This window comes from Aphelocoma coerulescens, chromosome 2 (genome assembly GCF_041296385.1).
Source record: "Aphelocoma coerulescens isolate FSJ_1873_10779 chromosome 2, UR_Acoe_1.0, whole genome shotgun sequence".
In the NCBI taxonomy this organism is placed as follows: Eukaryota; Metazoa; Chordata; class Aves; order Passeriformes; family Corvidae; genus Aphelocoma; species Aphelocoma coerulescens.
In genome coordinates, this window is record NC_091015.1 from 56,607,424 (window position 1) to 56,633,243 (window position 25,820).

General features: G+C 40.9%; 1 protein-coding gene across 13 annotated transcripts in view; it reads right to left on the reverse strand.

Moving 5' to 3' along the window:
• The window catches only part of ELMO1 (engulfment and cell motility 1), a 312,095-nt gene that overhangs the window by 69,523 nt on the left and 216,752 nt on the right, over positions 1-25,820 (reverse strand). The window contains exon 1 of one of the 13 annotated variants that reach the window (XM_069007633.1): positions 12,193-12,379. The exons of the other annotated variants lie outside the window; for them this stretch is intronic. The gene's annotated coding sequence lies outside the window, so the exon portion shown is untranslated. Of the gene's footprint in view, positions 1-12,192; positions 12,380-25,820 lie in introns of those variants that run through there. 13 annotated transcript variants of the gene reach the window in all.

Here is a 25,820-nt window from a genome sequence, read left to right on the forward strand (position 1 = left end):
ACTTGAAATTTTTTCTTTTGTTTCCTTTTAACTAATTCTTAAAATGTATCTGTAAGCCAGAGAACAATTATTTTTTTTTAAATGAAGCTAATTGTTTCAATTGTGGGCCGCAAGCAGTGTTCCTGTTTCAGAAGAAGAACACTGTCAGATTCTAAATGTGACTGTGTACCTTAGGTGCAAAACTGTGCAGTAGCTCATAATTGTATGGGCTGCCACTACCAGGCTAGAAAAAGAAAAAAAAAGGGGTGGAGAGACAAAGCATTAACAGCAGAAACATCCTAGGACTCAGCATTTTTTAAGATCAGGGACATATTTTTGGTAGCTATTTATATTTCTAATCTTTTCTTCCTTTAAGACGATTGGTTTTTGGTCAGCATGGTGAAGATGCCACATTGTCTTTTATTTGTTTTGAGGAACTAAAGCATCCCAATGTAAATGGAAGCACTGGAAAAATGTAAATTATACAGAAGTTACTCAAATACTTTTTCCAATCCTAGCACTTGCAGAAACAAGGTGGAAAATACCTCTGTAATAGATACCTAATTGAAGGTGACCTACCTATGGTCTCCAAAACAACATGGCCTATTCTCTCTTCTTCCCCCTCTCTCCTTATTCTTGAGGGTTCCCTCATTCCTTCCTCCCCAATAAGCCAACTTGCACATCTTCCCATCACACAGCAGGCCTGCATCTTGCACTGAGAAAGGGGATATGCACAGAAGGAGGAGACACTGGCTAGTGGTGGGGGACACCGAACCATGTAACAACCTGGAACTTTTATGTGACCCAACACTGCTCAACAAACAACTGGCATCACTGGTCTAGTTTAAACCTTTACAGTGTCCAGCTACGGACTACCATTTATTTTCACTTTATATAGTATGCTTACCTGAATTTTAGCTCTATCTGACCCAAATTTGGCTGAAACAGTGATAAAATTGAGTTTTGAAGAAAGATAGCCCTCATTTGGACATAGTGAGCCAGAAATAAGTTGACAGAACACAAGACACAGTTTCAGGGTTAGCACATAGCACTGGTTACTCCTGCTTCTCTACAAAACCTCTTGTGTTACAGGAAATTTCACATCTCCTTTAAGAAACTAGAATTGTGGTATTTTAACTACAAAAGCATCCTTGGCTAATAAAATGTGTTTACGTCTGTAAACTTTATTGCAGCTCTTTTGCAGGGAAATCTTAACCCTAAGGGCTCAAGCCTGATTTTGCTTGCTCTGAATCACAGAATTGAATCTTCAGTACACTTTATATCTGCAATATCCCGTTAAGTCAGGACAGTGCTACTGTTCACGGGTGACAGAGGCAGAAAGCCAGGGACCAGGCGGGAAGTTACCCTGCTTGGTTCAAGGTGGTACAACAAATCTGTGGTGGATGGAAGGACTGAAGCAGATTGTGTCAGTTTGATGTAGTCATCAACCACACCGTGAGACAGGACTTTCTCCTTTCCTACTTCTCAGAGACACGATGCCTGCCAAATACAAATAATACTTTCTTGCTCAAGGTTGGTCTTAGTGTTTCCACTCTGATATGGCACTCTGATATGAATGTTCTCTCCTCCCTTCACAACACACACTGCCAGCTTGAACAAATCTTGGCATACTGTTCTGCCTTTCCCCACTGTTCACTCTTCTTTGCCGTCAGAGGCTGCAAGGACATGCACCCTGCTTTCCTCCCTTGGATTTTACTGAGTACTTTCTGGCTATTATTCTGCTCTGGTAAAATTCAGAGCAACTTTAATTCATTTTTCCAGAGCTTTAGAGACAAGTCCCTTTACTAGCTTTCCTAGTTTTAAGTAAGGATACTAAAGATTTCCAGAAGAGATGTATCAAATTGGCCTGTATGTAATAGGAAACTTGCAAGCTAGTGTCATGTACATCTGCGGATTGTTCCCATGATATGCTTGGAATGTAGCTTCTAAGTGATCAACTTGGCCAACAGAGAATTTATTATGCCTCTCCAGCTATAAGTTGAAGCAAATCTGAGTGCCCCCTGATGTCAGTGGAAAGCTACTAGATGGCATCTATAAACATCTTCAGCCTGACTCCTGACACTTGCTCAGCTGCAAACACGACCACTAGCTTTATTGCATCATCCTGTTATTTTTGCTTCTAAAGTCCTTTATCTTAGGACTGATTTTCTAAAATAAACTAGAAAGGAATGTAAAATGCTATGATTTAGTATTTTAAAAGAGATTCATCTAATTCTGAGGGCTCATTAGCAGCTTCTGGACGAGGAAGGGGTTGCAGAGCAATATGCCTGAGAACTGGCTCCCATTCTTGTTCTCTCTTATAGCAAACTAGAACATTTAGGGTAGGATATCTGCACTGGAGGTATAATCAGATCATGCTGATATCTGTATGAAATTTTTTGTGGTTACCAGGAGGTGTTCTCTCCTATTTACCATGTGGTAAGACAAGCCACATCAAAGCAAAGCACTGGGGGAGACAGTGGACTGCCAGATCAGTGAGCAAAAGTGAACAGCCTGTACAGGAAAGTTCTTTTTCATGATGCTAACTGAGGTTTTGCCAGAGGTGAGATTTCTAAGCAGGGGTGATTTTCATCATCACTGAAGTAAGGCTACCCTCAAAAGACCCTAATAAAAGAATGACATCTAAGCATTACACTGAAACCAACTAATAGACCAGCCTAACTCTTATAGAAGAAAATTCAACAAAATCTAACCACCTGCTAGGTTAAGCCAGTTTCCATTGAAAGACCAGTAACTCCAGTGTGGCTCTTGATGAGAGGAACACAACTGACTGCATGGGGTTGGATTATCGTCTTTAGAAATTGGTGGTTAAGGATCCTGAAATACCACAGGATTAAGAGCAGGGCAGACAGAATCTCAGGTGATCAAATGCTCCCATCAAACCCAGGTAGTTTAATGTTCCTTTCTATCAAACCCAAAAATACACAAAATAGTGGAAATCTGCAGTTTTTCTTTCTTTTCAAACTCATACTTCTTTATGGTATTTTCAGAACTCCTTCTCAAGACTGATAACAGCAGGGAAATAACTTGATTGGTAGGTAATATCTTTATGTTGTTTTACAGCCTTGTTTCACGTAAACATTTGTCAGTATGGCATATGTATAAAACTACTTTTTTTGGAGATACCTTTAAAATCTGCCTAGAATCCCATGAAAAATTAAAATTATCTGGAAAAACACAGATCTGCATCTTCTGCAAAAATTTACATTTCTACTGAAGACCCTGTGAGTTGTATTATTAAAAAGTCTTGTAGGACTACAGAGCAAACTAAAAGGTGATGTATGCCCAGATTATTTATAACATCTATACACACAGAGACAACCATTTTTCTTCTTGCATCAGTAATGGCAAGCATCCTAGTTATCTCCTCCTACTACATAAATCTGGATTTCCCATTAATTTCTAATTGGATGCATGCATACTAATGCCATATTGAAAAAACTCTCCCATCTGAAAGACCAAGGGACTCAGCTTTCTTAAGAAACTTCTTACACTTTTCAAAGTAGCTCAAATCATGTTTGGATAGCACTTGCATATTAGAGTAGTACCACTCAAGTCCATATAATGGCTCCTGTGACTAATTCTGCTTAGCACAACAGAGAACTACAAAATTTGTTATTAAGCAACCCATTCTTAGACATAAATTAAATGCGCTTTGGTTAATTATCTCCTCTCTGTCTCATGTACATAGGGAAAAATCGAAGAAACAGAGAACTAAATTGTAAAAACTGTAAATAAGACCTTTCTTTTTAAATATATACAGTAACTAAAGCAGTATCCTTTCTGGACATTTCATCAAGACTTGTGCCAGTACACTGCAGAGTTAAAATAAATGTAAAACATTACAGCCAGAATTGAAGAGCTAAGCGTTCACAGCAGGGCTTGATTGTCAACCTACCATGATCTAAAGCACACACGTCTACTTCTGCTGAGTCAATGTAGTTTTAAAAATAATGGATTCTTTTTTTAGAAAAAAAGATTCCCTAGGTCTTCAGGGCTGTTAAGGTTAGCATGGGCTATTTATAGGCATCAATGAAAAGGAGGAAATCTTACTTTGCTCTCCTACTGTTTGCCGCTGGTAAGAGTAGCTTGCAGGTTTTCTGCAAAATCTCTGTCATATCTTGACAAAACTGGAATTATCAACAGGGGACAATAGCATGGCAGCAAGATAAATCAGTGATATTACAGAATGACTTGGAAGGATGGAACAATTTGATTGACTGTGCTGCTGGACTGTAGCAGCCAGCTTGGCTACAAGCACGCACTTTCTCTTCCTTTCTCCCTGCATCCCGAGAGCAGAGCAAGTAACAAGCTGTTATCCCTGGTGGAACATTCTTTTTTGTGTATCAGTAATCAAAATTGTTACTTCTTCTGTGACTGACTCACACAGAGCTCTCTGACATCTCTCATTTTCTTTAGGAGGAGATGCCCTTTGACTGACTTCATGGTACAATTTGACCACTTCAGCCCAGGAGGAATTCAACCCCTTAATTACAGGGACCAGCCTAAAACTGATGGGAGTTCTAGCACTTGTTTCAACACGGTCAAGGTTTTGCCTTCTGGACTGGTGCTCCTTTTAAGCAGCTCTTGAGTTTGCACCCTGATCATGATGTTCATATAAGCAATGAATAATGCTGAGGTGACCAGAATCGTGAAGCAGGACCACTGTACTCTGCCCTAAAAGTGCCCCACAACCTGCTGGGTTCACCTTTTATGGGTGCTCTGTGGCACTGGTGACACGTAGATGCTCCAAATGGGCTGTGGCATCAGAGATGCACAATACCCTTGCTAGGTTAAATGGTTTGTCAGCAGTAATGGTGAGAACACCAGATCAAAGGCATGATCTGAAAGGATCTGGATTCAGGCCCAGATGTCTGCCTGTGCAGGAGATCATGATGAAATGTGTACATTTCTTCACAATCCCAAGAACCACACAGTGTGACTATCTGCTGCAAACTGCAATAACCTCTAGGATTTTGGTGCAATAAAGCCTTTAAATCATAGTTTAGGCAAACTTCTGGAACAATCAGCAACTGAGCTCTGGCATTTAATTTTAAAATCATAGAATTAACTGTGGGGCTTTCCTATACTTTTCACATTACAAATCTGTCATTCATCTCTCTGACTGAAAAACCCCCAAATTTCATTCAATTACTAGTACCCAATAACAGTTGACAAAATTAGACAGGTGTCTCTTTTATTCTTTGTTGAAACCTGACAGAAAGTCCTTTATAAACCAAAAAATCTGACACAATCCAGCAATTTTTTTTCTTACCAGGTCAGTGATAAACGATAATGGTCAGAACTGTATGCCTGAAACACTTGATATTTACTCCACCAAAGACATTCTTAGACAGAAAGTTTTTTGCTTATACCTTAAATATGTAATACAAATTCAAAGCCTTGAAATTCACTGGGCTAGAACCTTTAGCAATGAAAATTGTTATTGGGATTGGTGCAAAGTTCATTCTGGAGTAGATGCCCATGACTTTTGAATGATGGAAATCCTGCATGCAGAGGTGAACTGATACATAATTTCATGCATGAAAAAGCAGAACTTATTTTAAGACTCACTTGTACCTATTCAGTACCATCAGAAATGAGCATAATTCCACTTGCCATTGAAAATGGAACTTATGACATTCTAAGCATAATGGCAAAACACTGTTGATGCTTGAGATAGGGTGATAATTTGAATAGGGGATTTTAAAAGGTAAGTTGGGAAGTGAGAACAAAGGAACTTACTTGTGAAACTGCTGTGAATAGACTTTCCATTCTTCTATTAAATATTTAACTGGGTTATAGTAGCATTTAAAGGCAGAAAAATTCAAGACCAACTATTAACATATAAATATAACCCAGCTCCTCACTGCAGTTACAAAGCATCAGAAGTGTTCCTAACTCAAGCCTTTTCTTATTTACTCCATGCACCAAAGCAACTGGTGGTGTAAAAGTGAGAGGTTTCATGGACATTCTGTATGTCTTTGCAGCCATAGCTATTCCTAAGCACGACCCTGAGAGCTTAAACAGACAACAAAGAGTCTCACATTAGGGAGGCTCCCCTTTCTGAAAGATGAGAGGAGCTTCTGTTGGCCAAGTGGCTTAATTCCAGCCTCCAAAAGGTGAGTATGGGGAGGGGCAGAGGAGAAGATCCCTTGTGAGGGCACAGCAAAAATCAGGAGGGAAGCCTGGTTGATCTACAGTCCTTCCCTTCCCTGTGGCTAGCGCCACAGATACATTTTAACTCCTTGTGTTGAACACAGGAAGGGTGAGGAAGTTTTCTTGTAGGACAAGGTTCTTCCATACGCAACACTCCTCAGCACCATGCTCAATTATCTGATGCGGAGGTGATAACCTTGTGGTGCTGCCAAAAACTGGGACACGCTTCCCTTGTAGGGCACTCAAAGCTTTAGCTCCAGCACGTTCTGGCACACCCCAGCTGGCTGAAAGCCAGGGGCACTGCTGTGGCTGGTCGTGCTGAGGCAAGGGAGCAACACAGCAAAACACACACGTTGACTCTGCTGCACCTTTTGCTGATGATCCGTCCACACAGAGGAAGGACAAGCACTGCAAAGCCTTCCTGGTGCCTTCACACAGGACAGCAAGAAATACGAGCACACAAACAGAGCTGCATTTCTCAATCTGCAGACACTTCCTCTCAGTCCTCCAGGACGTATCTGCCTGAGCGGGGATAAATCTATACCTTTGCCAGAAAAATGGAGGAAACTGGGAAAGACACCACACCTTGATGAGGGGCTGCAATGGTAGAATGAAATAACACCACATTTTGCAGTGGCTTCTGTTAGGCACCAGGCAGAAACCCCAGTCTAAAGTTAGAACCTTATTAACTTTCATGGCAAAGCACTTGCAGAGCTATATTTGTAGGGATCTAGAAAATCTATTTTTGTTTATGTTTGCAAGTCTGTTTAATCAGCTTGGCAAAGCTAACCAATAAAGAAACGTTCTGCAGCTATCCTGAAAGTCTTCCCTTCGCTTCCAAGATCCGTGGGTTCATGTCTTTCATAAATGTGAACTCATTCAAATCTTTTCACAATTTCCCCCACTTTTTTTTATATATCCATTTCTTTCTCACGGGTGTCAGAATACAATAACAGCTTTGATCTTACTGGAGATAACTATATATGGGTAGATGCTTTTTCTTGAAATGCAGACTGGGAGTGGATCCAGAGGTCAAGCCAGAAGGTTACATATATTTGAAAACCTCACTTAAAGAAAATCCCTTTGTGTGGCTTCTAATATGCCTCTGAATGTGAGTCTTGAAACACCTAGCTGTGAATGCTGCTCTCTGTATCATGATGTTCCAAGTCTTAAAAAAATTGAAGTTCAAAGAGAAGGGAAGACTAAGAAAGTTAGGTTTGTAGCTATGGAACAAGCACTTTTTTTGCCACATCAAAAGCTCTGATAAAAGCAATCCAGTGATTCAGGATAAGAGCATATTATTTGATGTATTAATTCAGCAGTGGGCTAGCACTAGTAAGAAGATCTCCTTTTTCACCCCATTACAAGATTGCTTTTGTGCATTACAGAGAAGTTTAAAATGCCCAAGATAGAGCTAATCAAAGTTCTAGTTTAGATGAAGGTCATGCATGTCCTCTGAGGTCTGATTTTCACATGCTTTTTTGAAACCACTGAATTCCTAAGTTGCAAAACCTGGTAGAATTTTGTCAAGTCCACAAAAAATGGATCTGTGCCCGGCAGACTTTTGAAAATGCTGAAGGTTTATTGCAAAATGTATGGATTCTGCACGTTACCAAAACCAAGGATGCATAACTGAATGAGTATTTTCGTATTCAGAATGAATATCCCAACCCTTACTGCACTGAAACTTTATTTAATTTGGGTGAGGTATGTATGCAGATGATGCTACACTGGGAAGTGTAAGTATGGAAGACAAAACACTGTAAAGTTACATGCCCTCTCATTCTGGAAAAAGAACTTTAAATTGAGCCTCTCTGACACAAAGTCAGTGTTCCTTCCCATCATTTTGCTTCTCCTCACAGAAGCATGTGTCTAAGGGGGGCTATAGTTCCTAAGGATGTAAGGTGTGTGAGCTTTTTCTTAACAGATGCTCCAAGAGAAGAAAGTACCAGCAATACAACCTCAAGAGAAAGGGAGTTAATAAAAACTTCTGCTTGTAACCATCAGTACTGCTATCCCCACTTTTCTTTTCTGAAGAAGCAGCAGGTATAGGGGAGGGGGATGGGATTTCATTAAAGTATTCTAGTTTTCTGGAAGATATCAAGTCAAAATGTAGAAAGAATGTACAATTTTTTTCTTTTACATTTTTGCATCTAAAAAAGCAGTAAAAAGCAGTGGTTCGTAGTTGTGGGTTTTTGAAGAGACAAAATAAGTGAGATCCATAAAAGCAGCACACTTGGATGGGGAAAGACATGCTTCCAGGAGCCTGTGCTGGGCTGAACTCTAGCTTCAAATGATAACATACATGAGGTAGTGGCACACGATTCCTCTTTATGAGAGTAGTCCTGAACTCCTGCCAAAAATCTCTCTATATGCCACTTAGTGCTTCAAGACAAGAAGAATAATGACAGGTCTATAAAATCTGCTGGAATTGACAGTTCTTATTGTTCTGAAAAGTTTTCGTGACGCACAGGAATTTTCAGATTAGCACTGCACAATGTTGAACAAAATGGGTGTCAAGCAAATCAATGGGCTTTTCACAAGTCACAAGTCTTTGTTTTACTGCTGTTCCACTTTTATTCTGTGCTTGGTGTTGCTTTGTTGCGTGCGTGTGCCATTTGAGACGTGAGTGTGCATGCACTGAACAGGGAGTGAGAGCTTTCCATGGCATGATGTTCCATGTAAGCAAGTCTTAGCATGGAGAAACTCTTCCTAAAAATGTTGGTTGTTTTTTTTTTTTTTGCAAACACAAAAATAAGGAACTGTTTATATTTGTGTGGTTAGTCTCAACTGGAGTTACAACTGTCTTCAATTCATTTGGAGGTGAACATATTGAGCCACCTTTTTACACCTGTGTGTAAAAATTTGTACCTACTCACTTGAATCATGGGGTGAAAACCAAACACATCTGAGGCAAAACTGAAGACTGGTGGTGCTAGCATCTGTTTATCTAGAACATGAATGACCATCAGGGCTTTTGTAACTGAAGGAGGGAAATAATGAAATATTCAAATTTGATATCTCTGGACACATATAAAACTCAGATCAGAATTTCTGCTCTATGCTTCCAGTATAGACTAACATATGGGTATGAGGCTCTACAAGCAGATAAAGGATAACCAAAACAAAACTTGTGGAATGCCTATTCCACTTAGGTTTTCAATATTACTGTCACTGAGGCAAATAGAAAGAAAAAATTAACCCACTGCCTTTGTGAAAATCTCTCTCTTCCAAGAAAAATATAAGCATAAGACTGAAGATCAGATCAATGCCTGGTGGCATCTCGTGTAAGTCAATGGAGCTATGCCAATTTGGTCTGGCACCAAGCATTTTAGAAGACATATGAGCCCATCAAACCAAGTGTTTTCCAACGCAACCAATTAAAGCTACCCCAAGATAGCATTTTTTTTCAGCTTCTGCATCCTCCCAACTGCTGCCAGCATGCCACAGCTCTCACTGAAGCCTACTCACTCCTCTGTTGCTGGAACTCTTATAGCCTGGGAATTTGAAATGCCTCTCCCACATAGATCCTCCCCAAGCACTAACGACGAGCAACTGTTCTCTGCAGCATCAGGTCAAAAATCTAATGCAAGCATGGCTTTGACTGCAACACGAGCTTTTCCACCTCAGGCACCACTGTGGTGTGAAGCCCTCAGACAGACTGATCCAGTGCTTAGCAGTTATACACTGTTTCCCTCCCTCCCTCCCTCCCTCCCTCCCCCCCAGTCTCCTCCTTTTATCTGCTAATGCACAGGGATAGACAAAAAAATCCCTTCAAACAAGGTTATGGGAGAGAGAGGAACTCTATCACATACGGTATTTGCCTAACACTGGTGACTAAATTTGAGAGGTTTGTGTTGTTTGAACTATATCCCTGGAGTGCTAACAAGAATTAAAATATCATCTTAAGAGTTGCAGTGACCTTAAAAGACAATGTTCTCCTAGGCTTTCACCATCAGCAATCAGAAAATAAAGCAGAAGGCAGTAGGGATGGAATTCAAAACCCTCAAAGGTGCAATTAAGCTTCATTTTGATGCATCCCAAAGGTGTTCAAAATGACCAGCCTGGAGCCAGGAACAACCCATGCCCAGGTGTGCAAGGGTCCAAGCTTTCTCACAGATTTTTATGGAGTATCTCAGCCTAGATCAAAGCATCCACCTTCAAGATGGGGAGTGGGCACATCTCTTTGCCTAGACTGCCGTACGCAATGGGATTTTCAGCTACACCAGTGCTAAGTAAATACAAATGAATGATACAAGACCCTGGGGAAGGTGACATAGCAGCAAAATACCTTCTTCATTAAAAAAGAAAATTCATTCTTGGCACTTTCATCACTGCCAAACAAAAATAAGTATTGCAATAAGAGCTAACAGTTATCTCTTTTTTGCGTACCTTAGGAAAATGCATTTTTTTCTAAGCCCAATGCCATAGGATGCCTGGGGCCATCATTTCAATAAAAGGCGACCCAAACACCCCTGGGAAACACAGGGAAGAGTGACTTATATATGTGTCTTCAGAAAAAGCAATAACTCAAGCTTAATAAGGAGTCCCTCCTGCATTTGTGATACATTGGGTTAAACACCCAAAACTACACAGAGGAGCTTTACACAGCTTTCATCAACAGACACTCTTCCTGTATTGATGCACAGAATTCTATGTTCTGTAATTTTTTAAAATTTATATTGATCCAGCAGTTCTTGAAAACACTGACAATTCTTTTTTTGGCATCAACTCTGAGGCAACGCTGATTCCTTTAACTGGAGGGATAAGCTCCACGTACACACCTTCCTGCCACAACTTGCAAGGCAAAAGCAAAGCTCACCAGCTTTTAAACCGTATAAAAAAAAAATTTACACCCTCAGCCTGAGATTCCCAGGCAGCAATGTGACTTCTCAGCAGTTCCTAATGATGGGAAATGAAGCTGTATGTTAAGTTCTAAAATGAACACAAGACACCAAAAAATGGATCCCTAAAATGCAGCCAGCTTCGTAAGATGTTTGCACCCAGTTTGGTTACTATAAAATTCCTGATACACTTGACTAGCTCAGGCACAGGGTGAAAATACAAAAAAGGTGTTTCTAAATCTTCTTCTTCCCATTTCTGCTGTTTCTCCTATGTATTTCCACAAACCAGGTAAGAGGACTAAGTCTCTGAGAGGGTTAAGCAGAGACAACTGTGAGCTCCATGCAGCAAAGCTCCCTGTCATGATAAAACATGAACAATGCTGAGCTGAATTCATGGCTGGTGTAACTGAAGTAACCCCAGAGGGTTACAGAGGGACAGATTTGCACACACACTTCCCTCCCCTTTCTAAATATACTGTTTCTGCTTTACAGAATCAAAAGCAGAGTCCCAACAGGCAAAGGAATCAACTTCTAACACATGCCCCACAATGGTGAAAAAGGAAACTCTCCACACTTTTCACATACCCACAGGTTTCATAAACAAATAAGAAAGCTTTTGAATTAAATGCATTTTTAAAAGCCTTCAAAGAAGAAGAAATCAATTTGAAAAAAAGAGAAAAGGAACACGAAGGGTAGGAAAAGCAATGACTTTTTTGTGCTGAACACAGTGATGAACGATGAGCAACTTGTGTTTTCTTGGCTCAGGGTCTGAACTGGCATTCGACAAACCAATGTAATAACATACCATTTATTATTATACCGATACCACAAACGCTGGTGGCTACATGCGGGCACCCCAGACTTTTGTGCCTGAGATATTCTGCTCCATGTGGTTTGCTTTCCTTTTCAAACAGAGGGGTGATCTGAAATACCCCAAAGAACACAGCATCCTTCCACAGACTAGCCTTAATTAGGCTAAAAAATCGCCCAAGGCAATGCAAACAGCTAACTAGTTTGTCCGATGCCTGAAACCATTTGGAAGAACGCATCTCGCCACATGCGAAACAAAACCGGGGAATCCTTCACGCTATTTACAGTTGTAACTAATTTGCTTTTCCCATTCCTCGACACCATTAATCGCTCCATGCCCAGGCTGAAATAGCAAGATAAAGTACACGGATCTACTTACAGAGATCTCGTAGCTCCATCGTTCCCGATGACAAATTCACCTCCCACACGGCAGCGAGCGAATGACTTAATGCTGCTTTCCGCGGGCGGCACCGTGCGCACGGGCAGCGGCAGGTGGTCCGTGGCGAGGCTCTCCGCGCAGACCCGCGCCCGGCGCAGCCATGTGAGAGGCGCTGCCCCGCGGCCGCGCACCTTTGCCCGCTGCGCTGCCCGCGCCCCGCGCGTAGCTCCGCTTATGTGCCGGGCGCCCGGCGGGCTCCCATTGGCACGGGCGGGCGGCGGCAGCCAATGGCAGCCCACTCCCGCGGCAGGGAAACTCCTGCCCGCTTATTTAGCATCTCGGGAGACCGTATTTCCGAGGGAGAGCGCAGCTTCCCTCGCATCCTGCCATCGCACGGCGGGGATGAATAGATCAGAGATCTCCGGCTCTGGGGCTCCCCCTCCCCGCCCGCTCCTTTTGTCCCAGAGCCCGGCGCTCACCCAGAGGCAGCGCTGATGAGGACCCGGCACCCGGGTCCACCTTGGCGGGGGCCGCGGGGGAGCGCGCCGGAGCTCCACAATTACTCGCTCCATCGCCATGGAAACAGCCTGGATGCAGCGGGCTGGATTTGTGTAGCACATCTGCTGCCAGGCTCATAATCAACTGCAATCTCATCTTTTTTCCCTCTGCTCTCGCTGCTTATTTGATTGTGAGTTTGCTCTCTCTTTTCGTACATGCTGGGAAAGTACACGCAGACAGAGCTGTGTACGTGTTCACTTTCTCCCTGTGCAAACACACCACACACACACGACACACGTGTGCACATACCCCAAGTTCACTTGTATGCATGCATATGCTAAGGAGGTACACTCCCTGTGTACCCACATCACAGAATCACAGAATAGTTAAAGATCATCTAGATCCAACCCCCCTGCCATGGGCAGGGATATCTTTTATGAATGCTGGTTCCTTGAAGTCCCATCCAATCTGGCCTTGAACACTCCCAGGGATGGGGCATCCACAGCTTGTCTGGCAATCTGTCCCAGTGCCTCCACTTCCCTCACAGTAAAGAATTTCTTCCTAATATCTAATCTAAATCAACACTCTTTCACTTTAAGGCCATTACCCCTTGTCATGTCACTCCATGCCCTTGTAAAAAGTCCCTCTCCAGCTACGGAAAGTGCTCCAGTGTCTCCCTGAGAGGTGCTCCATCCCTCTGATCATCTTCTTGGCCCCACTTTGGACTTGCTCTAACAAGTAATACACCTTATGCACATTTCAGCTTTATTTAACTGACCAGCAGAAGACAAGACTACTGTCAAAATACTGTATTTTGTTTTCCAGTTCCATATATTGTATCTCTCCAAAACAAGGTGAAAATCTGAGACAGCTATTCGGAAACCTCCAAAAATGCATCTGGCACCCACAGACAGTGACCTGCATCTTCAAGCAGCTAATTCTACACTGGGTATTTCCTGTCCTGTTAGGGCCTAATGAAACACATCACTAGGAAATCTTTATGCACAAAAGAGTTGGTAGTCATTGACAAAAACTCCATCCTGACCTCTGACAATATAAGGAAGGAGAGATGATTAGAAGAAAGGAACACTGGAGAGAGACAAGATTCCCAAGCCAACAATGCAGTCAGCAAAGGAACAGTTTGGCAGTTGGGGGTATTTTCTGGCTGCTCCTCAGACTTTTTTGGGGACAACTGAAACAAAATCTTTCATTCTTTCCATGTTCCTGTTACTGAAACGGCAAGATGAGGAGAAAAGTCAAGTTCATGCATTTATATTAAAAAGATAACCTCAGACAGACCATGAGACACTGACATACTATCATTATGGTGTTAAGAAAGAATTTCAGATGGAAAAAAAATGAGGATACATTCCTTTTTCAGGAACCCTTACTTGCATTTAACTAAAAGAAAAAGAATAAAAAAAATGAAAGATCTTCTTAAAAAACCTCAACATTTCTATATTGCACTAGTAACAGAAATCCACTCCATTTGTCATAGTAAATAGAAGCATTTTAAAATGCACCATGACAGAGACTTACAGGTAGATTCATCTCCTTGTACAATAAAGGCCACTCCCTGTTAAATGTCTTCTACCTGTGTCTAACCCAGAGTCCAGGAAGGTCTTCCAAGCCTCTTGGTCTAGTGCTCAAGAGCAAGGCCATAACAGAGAGCTACATCAGAGATTTGGCTTTTCAGGCCATCTGTGACTCAACTATAATTCTTGACACAGAAGTGAGCTTCTGTGCGAACTGTATTCGTAATGGTTGAGGATGCTGTAAGGGTCCACTTCTGGCAATGCTGTACCTTCAGCTTTTCATTTGCCTTTGGAGCAGCACCATCACTATAAGGATTACCCTGAGCTTGCCAGCTTTTGCGGTCATTCTTTCAGTCTTGAAATATTAAACTGTGGAAAGATATTCAGTGTGCATTTTTAAGGAAATGAGGGCTAATTAAAAAGCCTAGATTTGCTGACAGAACTTGCTGTGGAAGAAAGCAATCTGTCCAGTTCCATCCCTCTCCCACTCCTCCTTCCACCTAAATCACACAGGGAAGAGGGTGGTCTGAGAGTGTGGAGCATGCTCTGTCATTTTTCTGTGAATGGTGAAACACTTCAGCAGTTCCAAGGTTATTTTTGCTAGCTGCTATTGTCATGTCATGGACTGGATGCACTGTCAATATGTAGAGCTTAAAATAATCATGCAAACCAACAATAAATGTTTCAATGCTACTGTATAATGAAAACCAAATGGCACATCCCTAGAAGGTCTCTACAATTAATTTTTTAAGCCAAAATTAAATTGAAGAGGTTCCTTATGAAATACATTGTTCCTTTCTGTTATGTGATGCACAGAGTTCAAAACTCTTCATGAGGCTGTGCTTTGCTAAACAAAACCCCACTGCAATTAAAAAAAAACGATTAGCAGTGCAACTTTTGATGTATCTGGAGAAAATTTCCCTTGGCCCAGTTTCCAAAACTCCCATCTGCATTTCACATGCTCACAGGGAGAAGATTGTGTCCCAGATTAGGGCAACCAGTCAAGAACTCAGAAGACACATTTTTAAGGTGTTTTCTTTCATAGGAAAGGAGCAGAAGTGACAGAGATCTCTGCTTCTGACAACAGCAAGCCACTAGATTTAAGGTTATGAAATCTCACCTTTGTCACTTTCTTTCCTTAGTAATCTCCCCTGCAAATTGCATTTCTTTTCCTCACAAGGTTGTGTTGTGAGAATAAACACACTAAGTATTTCACTGCAATCTAAAAAGCAGGACAAGACACAGACACCTAAGAAAGCTTTTAAGGGAGATCAAAAATTCAAGGCTAGAAAAATCCAGGCATTTTCAAAGCAGCATAATAAATAAGATTTGTGAAAAAATCTTCTAAGATAGGAGGATAAAATGATGCTGTTCAATCAGAAGGATAAAAGATTTCCAGGAAGGCTTCACACCAAAGCTGCTACTTGTCAATCCGACAGCAGCTCCTGCCAGTATGCTGTCATGGGCTAAGACCTGTTTGTGTGTGGGAGCTGAGGAACAATCAGTGATGATATAATGCTTACTCATCCTTCTAGATCGTGGGTTTTTTCTTTTTTTAGCCTAGATACCTAAAGGGGAAGATGGTTAACCTACTAACAGTTCCCAAGTCACAGACTTGCTGGTTGGCTCCCAGTGACTCCTCTTCCAGTGCCATAAATTACCTGATAATGCTGAGTAAACTTTCAAGCCCTTTCAAAAGTCCATTTTTAGAAGCAGCTGATTTGCACCAGGAACAGTTAGTCCTATTGATTTATTCCAGGAAGACTGACATATTTCCCTTTCACATCTGTATTCTTGAAGTGTCAATTAGGACCTACTCTGTAGATAATACAAACAAGTATTTCAGAGACTTCCAAGGCCATATTTCACATTTAGTTTGGTTTTTCCCAAATCTTAGAATCAGAAAACTTCATGACTCTTTTATCAGGAGGCCCCTACACTTTATTTCAAATGACCAGGTTTGAAGGTTTGGGGTTTTTTTCTAATACTACTGTATCAGAAAGAAGATTTTGCATAGTAACACAAAAACACAAATTCAAATGAAAATGCTGGGCCAGAGCATAAAGAGACATTTATCCTTTCTGCCATTTACGACAGGTTTACTACAAACCACAAAGCTTATCTGACTAGGAACACACAAGTGATATATAAGCTGCTGAAAACAGTCAGGAACACAGCTTTGCAAATCAGATTAGACATGACCTTCAGAGGTGATCTGCCACCATAGCACCCAGAAGGTCTACATGAATTACAGAACCACAGAAGCTTTCATTCTGCAAAGCATTTCCACCATCCAAGCACCAAGGAGCGCCTTCAGTGTTTACAACCTTCCCCTGGGCTGTGACCACAGGGAGCATTCAAGTCTCTTCCTGCGCCACTGGATAGGTTTCCCCATTCTGAGGATGCATACACAAGTTAAAAAACTGCAAGGAACAAAGACATGCATTAAAGAAAGTCTCCACTTGTGTTATACAAATTAAATCAGAGCTTTATAGAATTTCATGCAACAGTCCTGGACATACACAACGGTAGTCTGGATGATGACTGTCTAGGGGTGTTGAATTTGCAATTCTTCTTCATCATCTCTGACAACTGAAGCTCTTCAGCTAAGCCAAAGACAGCCTACAAACGATCCCGAAATTGGCTACAGGAACTGACATGAATAGTTCTCAGTTTTCCTGTTGCTAAATGATTACATGTAGTCTGAGTAGTGAAAGGAGACTTCCTAGTCTAGACAACATGACTGTAGGCTCCATTTCCACCTCCAATGTTCACTACAAGAAGATCTAAAATGCCTTGCCTTTGATACAGAACCAAAATAGCCACATCTTAGAAAAAAAAACAAAGAACAACTAAACAAAAAGAAGAAAGGCACCACAACCCCTCATAAGAAACCTAGTCTGAAAAAGGAAGAAGGAGAAACTGGGTTGCTTAGAGGAAGACTGTTCTGTTACAGTGAACAAATCTGGAGTTGCATAGATTTTGATACATGCACAAGGAAAAAAAGAAAATTATTTCTAACCTTGATACTGGATACAGCAGACAAACAACCTCAAGTGATGTTTAGGTTTGGCGGCAGTGTCATATACAATCATAGTTAGTTTGTCTTTGGATAGCTATCATATTAAAAAAGCTCTTAAAATACACAAGCCCCTGCAGCTGTCTGCAACCTTTAAGTCTTGCCATTTCCAACATACATTGCAGTCATATAGCATGAGAGGGCACTGAAGAATTTCAAATCAATTATAATAAATCCAGACAGTAGACAGCAGAAGGTTTCACAGTACACATCATCGGCTTCAGGATTCTTCACATAGCACTCTTAAATACACAACTGCAAGAGGCTCAGAAATCACCTTGTGAGTTTTAAAATTTTCAGTACATTCAGACCATATGAGCATTATCTGCCAAATTTATCACATATTCTTCATCCACTGGTGGGGTTAGGATTTTCCCTGCTCCTTCCTTTGCCTACATTGCTCAAATGCATATCATAATTTTGTGTGAAAACCCTTTGCAACATACTGAGAGCATTTTCAGTCATGTCATTGTAATTTCAGTTCTCTCATTCAATCACTGTCTGGAGTACATGTGGCCAGGACAGAACAATTTCACATCACTGCAGTATTTTGCCTTTCATCTTTAGCTATTTCTCCAGCTCGCACTTTGCACGGGCCGCCAAACAAGCAATAGAAGCTGGGTTTATCTTCAATCCAAACAGTCTAAGACTTCCATTTAATACTTGGGTCTCTGTAGGACGGGCACTGTGGAATGTACATCGTACTAACACTGTTGAAGCAAATTATGCCCTGTAGGTTCTTGCTCTTGTCTCTCTTTCATGCATGCATGCTCCCCTCCATCTTATTCATTAGTGCACTGCAGTTTTCTTCTAGAAGATGGTAGTTAAATCTCTACTTGATAATGTGAAATGGTAACAGAATGATTTCTTTAGCTTTTCTGATTTTAACAAAACCAAAGAAAAATAGGATGGACAAAATAAAGGAAAAAATCATCTGTCTCAGTTATCTGAACTCAGTCTGATGCTGTCATGGTTCACTGTTTAAATAATGATGCATGTTTTTTTATAATGTTAATTACATAAATAGGTACTTAGGAACTACTTAAACAGAAGATTATTTACCCCATTGACTGGAGAAACCCATGTGTCAGCACATCTGCTGCACAGGAAGATTAAATCTGTTCACACAAAACTCATGCTCTCCCTTGCTAATGGAGAAGAGATTAGTAGTGTGAGACCTGAAGCAGGGGCTTTGGGTTTAATCCAACAGACCCTTAAGACTGTCACAATGGATGATGCTAGCAAACATCTCTGGATTTCTAAAAACCCAGTATTTACTCGCCTAGCCACTCTGGAAAAAAACCCCAGGATTTTTATTGAGGAGAGATTTCTATGTGTGCATTTTAATTTTGGAAGCTTCTGCTGTGTGTTATTTAAGAGCAACAATCAGACACCCAGCAGCCTTAAGAGGAACTGTTGCCATGATTGTGCACCTTTAAGGCCAGACTGACAATGCTAGTTGATGATGTTTAGAAAGAGTATACTGAAAACAACTCAGTTACAGAGTTATCTTTGCCTTGGTTCACCTTCCCAGCTGCTGCTGAAGGACCTTCAGACTATTATTTTAATAGCTGTTGATGAGTGCCAATCCATGTTTATCACATCACCTTAGCACTGCTTTTGCATCCCAGGCTTGCAGGGAAGGGTAAGTGTCGGAAGACTCCGGTGGTGCAGAAAGGGATTGCCAAGACTACAGTTAATGAGAAGAACAGAAAACATGAGTCCAGTTTCCAGGTCCAGCAAGCACCCAACAAATTTTCCTAAGAACGTGTTCTGTCTGCTTCCACCTCATGCAGGAATGAAAGTCACATGAATGCTCACATAAGCTGAATGAACAGTTAGGGCTGTTTACCATGGAGTTATTGCAAGTGTGCTCTAATAGGAGCAATTTACTGAGTGAACGCTTAGCTTCAGCCAGAAAGGTCAATATCTTCCATCCACAACCTCATAAGGTAAATTTGGAGTATACAAAATGAGCTACTGATGCTTCTATTCTGTGTCAGCCTCTGGCAGCAGGCATCTGTTCCTGAGGATTTCAAAATCTCCCTGAGCTAGGCTTTGCAACATCCCTTTCTCAAAGACACTAACAGCCACTTTTTCAATCCCTGTACATGGAAATGTGCAGCCAAATATACATACCCCAAACACGTGTTGCATGCACAACAGAAGCGTGCCCACACACGCCCATTCACAGCCAAATGTAGTATAAATAACCTCACTATATAAATAGGCTTGCTTAAATGAAGTCTCTTGCTTAAATAAGGCTGGCATAAATACTCTTTCTTTATGCTGCCTGTTTCATTTCATGTTTAAGTCTGGAAAGTGGCAACTCTGTGGAAATGACCAGAAAAACCCCACTCAAAGTCAACAGATAAGAAGGACAGGTGAGCTCAGCATCATGATGTCACTTTTGAAGATTTTGTGAAAAGAATAAAAGGCAGGCAATTTCTTTTTTTGCATGAGTGTCTCTGATGTCAAGGTAGATAAATATTAGTAAGACAGGCAATAAGGTATTGCAAACAATCAGAGGAGATCCTCAAGCACTGAAGCAGCAGCCCACACAAAACTAAAGTTATAAAAATAAACCTTGCATTCTCAGTTTAAAAAAAAAGGGGAAAAAAAAGCAAAAAGAATTAGAAAATGAAAAGTAACTTTTCCCTCTTTCTTGGCATCTTTGGAAGGACACCAGATGACTGTCCATACTCCTCACTGTGCTCATGTCTGTATTCCTCAATATGGTTTTATGGACATTTTCTGTCTTATCCTTTTCAAAACATTTCAAGAAGCTGTTAAGACTGCTTTCTCTGAAGATGGGTAGGAAGGACCGGCTGTCAGAAAGGACTCTCTGAACCTCCCTGCAGCAACCCTGCTTCACATTCAGCCCACACACCAGGCCCAGCTCTATCAGTGTTCTGGCTCACTTTGTCAGGGCTGTTGCATCTGCTCAGAACTTCCTTCCCGCTAATGAGTCTCTCTCTAATTGATCTTCAGAGTACATATTTCTTCAGTCTCCACCATCCACGAGCTAAAGATGTGTCAATACTGCAGCATGGCAATGCTTGCCATTGCAGAGACAAATCCTGCCTTGTACTCTCTTTGCTGAACCCTCTGCTCTTTGCACATGGTAGGTGGAGTGATTACTTCATTTTCCAAGTGAAGACACAAATTTACAAAGGTCAAGCAATGCAGAGGCAGTTGCAACAGTGGATACAAACTCCAAGTTTTCCTCACTCTTCATTACCCAGCCTCTGAAACACAAACATATCTACAGGGCTAAGCCAGTAGTATTTCTACCTGTTACATTAGTGCTTTGTTCAGGGTTGGACCATTTTCATTCCATTAATGCTTTCCTTTAAAAACATTTCAGAATCGGTTTTAAAAAAATAAAAATAGATGTTTAAAAAGATTTCAGTCTTTCTTAATCATGCAGGGATTTATTTTCAAAGCAGTATGCCAGGAGTATTCCACGTGACTCTCATTCATGTTAAAATTAGAGTCACCAGAATAAACCCCATATGCTGCTTTGAAAAGGTACTGCAATGTGTCCAAGGAAAATTTTTGCAGCTTAATGCTGCTTGCACAATTTTTTGCCTGCTTTTCTTCTTTTGATTTATAAATAGATTTTTAACATACTTTTTTTTTTTTTTTAATAACACTTTGTATTATCTAGAAAAAACAGAAAGAAGGGATTTGCTGGTTTTCTTGGTTTCTCTGCAGCCCTTTTATTTTAAAATTATCAGTTTAATTAGAGTAGTTTTGCTTGGTAGGATGCACAGCTTTTGGAAGCTTTTTTATAACTCTTTTTTAAATACAGTCACTGACGACAACCTTTTTACCCTCGCCACAGTCTGCAGTGAGGCCTGGCTGCCTTCCACATCTGAGCTGTTGTCCTTTCTAGTGGTGCTCAATATTTCTGTGTTAGCCTGAAACTAATTTTCACATCTGGACAACAGGGAACTTCTTTCCGGAAAGGCCGACGCAATAGTGTCTCCTTGGAAGTAACAGCACTGCTGCTTTGTGCTGGAGCCAGGCACCAGGAATATACAGGTTTCTATACTCAAGGTCCTGCCTTACTTTCTGCCCAATCCAGAGCATCTGTAACACCTGTGGCAGCCACAGAAGCCCACCCACCCAAAGCCAGCTGCACTGCTGGGCTAACTGTGGGCACAGTGTGCCCTAGTTTGCCTCAGTAATCATGGTGAGCATTGCAGATGCTGTGCTCACATATGCACATACTGGTAAATACTGTTTGATTATTAAATTTGTCATTTATGACTGCAGTTTTTCTGGTCATTTGAAGAGAGAGAAAAAAAAGTTCTGGCAGCTCTGGTTCTCTTGTAATTGCTCTCAAATTTTTACTGCTTCTAACTGTGCATGAGAGATTGTACACAAAAAGACAGTGTGAGCGCCATCTCTTCAGTTTATCATCATCTTTCTCATTACTGTCTCAAATTGCCACACAGTTTCATTTCAGCCATTTACACCAAAAGTGCGGCAAACACTGTAACCACTTCATTACTTTAACCTTTAAAGGATGTAAACAAAGAGTAAATATTTTGCTTAAATGTGGAAGATGCTTTCCACCATAGAGGAAATAAAACCTCTCCTTGCTAACAGAATTGTGCATCAGCATATGAGAAGAGAAACCAAGACATAGTTGCCCTGTCATCAAAGCACTGACAAGTGAGGTGTGGGCTAAGTTCCCATCTCTACCAGTAACTTTTCAGGCAATATGCAGGAAGACATCATTTATGTATTCTTATTATCCTACTAAAAATCACTTAACATCACCTTTCTGTTTTCCTTTTCTACCCTTTGTATGTTCTGTTGACTTAAATGGTGTTCTCCTTTGGTCATAAACTTGTGCTTAAAAGAAATACCTGAAACTTCCCGGGATGGTGAAATCACAACTTGCACCTGAAGCTAGAACCTGTAAGCAACAGAGCTTTAGCAAGAGCAAACGTTTGTGTACAAGACAAGCACTTACAAAAACCCCAAAAAACCCAACAGCCAGACACAAGACAACAAGCATCCCCAAAACCAATCCACTAGTAGCCAAACATGGCTCTGCAACTTCTACACACAGGACCTTCAAATACGCTAATGAATTTCTGTGGTTAGAGAAGTTACCATGGCAGCTGAGCTGTAGTAGTAGCCAGTGGTAAACATTTAGTAAAACACACTTTTGTGAATGTTGGCAAGGAATTTTGAAGAAATGCTTTCAACATCACATTTCTGAAGGAGCTTGAATGCCCCTGAGTAATAACAGTTCAGCTGTCAGAGCTAAGACAAGCTAAAACTGCTTTAAAGGGATCACTGCAGTTAACGGGGAAAGCCTGACTTCTTGAAGTGGCTACAGAATTCATCACAAGGATCTTTTACACTTTATTTAACATTAGAAAAAATGTATGAGATTGGCTGATGCTCCATCTGAGTTTATTTCAATTATGATTAATGATATGAATTACTATTTCTTCCCATTTGGATAAGATATCCTACTGCATAAGAAAGTAGTTTTTACACATAAATAGCTACAAAATAATTCAGGTTGCTAGCCAGTTCTAGGCATCAAGTCCTGCAGACACAACAAAGCAAACTTCATACTTAAATTGGCTTCCTCAGGGCAAATCTGGGCAAGTTATGGGTTTCTCCAAGGATAAAGATTTCATAATCTCTCTCCAGTGCTGCACCAGTATCAGTAGTTGGGAGTGTTTTATCCTTCCATCCTAACAGTTTCCTTCATTGCAACTTCTCTTTTCTTCTTTCTCTGTGTACTTCTGAGAAGAGTATGCATCTTCTCCTCATCCTTCTTGTTCAAACAATGGCAGAAGGTACAACTGGACTCACCCTGGATCCAGCCTTTTCCAGGATGAACAAATCTGGTTCCTTCAGATTCCCCTTGAACACCACATGCTCCATCCCCCTTAATCATCTTGGTGGCCCTTTTGTCAGTTTCTTCCCATTTCTAGGGCACAAAACTAGACACAGTCTTCCAGCTGCTGCCTCATAAAGGCCAGGCTGGGGGAAACAATCCCTTCCTCTGCAATGCTAGCTGTGCTTTAGCTAATGCAACCCAGCATGCAGTTAGTCCACACCACACAAGGGTGCACTGGTGATTCATGGTACTCATCAGCCCAGTGACCGTCCTGCAAGCAAGCACCTACAAAGATATTTGTAAAACATGAAATTAGCCTTTCTGAGTCCTTAATTTGCTTTGGCAATCACCCATCCTCAGCTTTTAGTATCAAAGAAAATATCTGGAGAAATTAATATCAAAACCCTGGCCATCATAAAAATCAATGCAAGATACTGAAGTGTTACTCTAGTACTAAAATCAAGAAGCTTAGAGAAGGAAATTTGAATCATCAAACTCTTTCAAATTATAATAACTAAAGCAAATTGAGCAGCTATGAAACATCCTGTTCTCTGGAGCTTAAAAGCAACAAGGCAATAAAACACCCTTAACCCATGCAAAGGTAAATAAGTTTTATGGAGATATTTTCTTTCTTTTCTCCTCAAGTAGAACCACCAGTTTAAAGATTTTGTCTGGTACTTTAAAGATTTTACACAGCATAGGGCCATTTAGGCCATATATCTAATTGTATCCATTTTCAAGCTGCACACACAGTACTTTTTACCTGAGGTTCATCTCCCAGATTGGTGAAGACAGTTCTTTTATCTAAATGAATTAAACTTTGAAGCCCAGTGTGTGTGAAATTCGGCTAGATAAAAGAATATCCTGTTCTCTGCCATCATTATTAAATGTTGTACTTATACCACTGCTTCTGAGGTAAGACTTTTTTGTCCATACAGATTCATTTTTAGGAATAAGAAACACATGTGTGCATGTAATTTTGTACTTTACAGTTTTAACAGTGGCCCTCAGATTTCTACTACTGCTGAAAATACATAGCTGCCAGTAACACCCATCCTGGGTCCAAAAACTGGCTTCCAATATTCTATGACCTGAAAGGATCTTTTCTGATGTCTTGATGGATGTGGCTGTCCAAAGTAGTCAGTGGGTGTCTCCAGCTAGAAAGTGAGAAAAGCCATTAACACCCTCCTTAAGGCAGGTGGAAGTACTATGAGCCATGCCATTATTCCAAGGAAAGAGGACAGGCAGAAAGTCTGGAGGAATAAATCCTATTGAAGATTGGAGTACTGAACAGGGAGAGAAGCTAGAGGAAACTTCACTTAAAACAGAAAGAGAAATTCAGTAAGATTTCTACCTCCAGTAACTAGCTTTTAAAAAAATCACATATAGGTCTTAAAATGCAGGAGTATCAGTTATATGACAATCAGACCAAAAAAGAAAATCACTGGGAAGAAAACAGCCCTTTAACAACTTCCAGATCCCTAGGGAAGGAAACAGTCCTTTAGCAATTTCCAGATCCCTAGCTTACATAAAAATGAGTTCTTGGAAGGAATCTGAAAATCTTGACGGCTATGAGATTACATTCTTTATCTCACACATCTGATTTTACAAAAGCAAGGATGTTTCATTTTTCCACCTGGTGACTTTAGAGACGTTATTTTCACTATGAAGGGCTGGTCAATTGCTTCTGAAGAGGCTGACAGTGTAACAATGATATGATGAGATCTATGGTTTCCTTTGGGCTCTTGGTTAAGTACAACAAAAAGTTCTAGGCAGCATGTACTATTCAAGCAAAATGGACAGAACTGCAATTTTTAAGTTCTTGCTGCTGAGGTTCTCTTACCAGCAACACAATTAGCATCAGTCAGTTTCCCTAAGACAGAAAACTAATGCTTGAAACCTGAAGACACCTCTCCAGAGAAAAAAATTACCATAAAATTCAAGCATGTGTGGAAACTGTTTCTCCAGATGCTTTCACACACATCTTCTAGAAGCAGACTTGACATTCTTGATGGAAGGATTGGTTCTTGAGCATTTCGATTTCATGGCCATGGCACAAATATTCAGCTGACATGTCATTCAGCTGACATGGCAACATCTTTAATGGCCATGACACAAATATTCAGCTGACATATTCAGCTGACATGGCAACATCTTTAATCATCTACACAAATGTCTTTTTCAAGGATTCTGGTATTTGTTCCTTCACCTCTCTCTGGTGTTTGGGTTAATATACTTTCATGGTATCAAATCTGTCTCCCATCCTGTGCTCAGCTTTTAAGGTGATACTCCTCAGCTTTCTGGGGAATTAGTGTCAGTATTACTGAGGGCCTTGCTTCTCTGCTTACCATGACCAACATATGAAGGCAACTTTAGGAACTGGAATGGAGCCCCTCAATAAATTATATTTTAGTCATCAATAGATCCGCAACATTTTTTGCATACTATTCAAATCCACAGTGAAGAGGGGAAAAGGCAAAGAAAAAAGAGCCTTACCACTTTCCGAGGGACACACAACACCTTCCATCCCCCAGTAAGCTATTTAGCTCTCAGGCGAAAAGTGGCAGAACCCAAGTTCACACGTCTCAGCTTCACCACCATCCCAAATAACAACTGCCTCTGCTGTGGTCTCAAGGCCAAA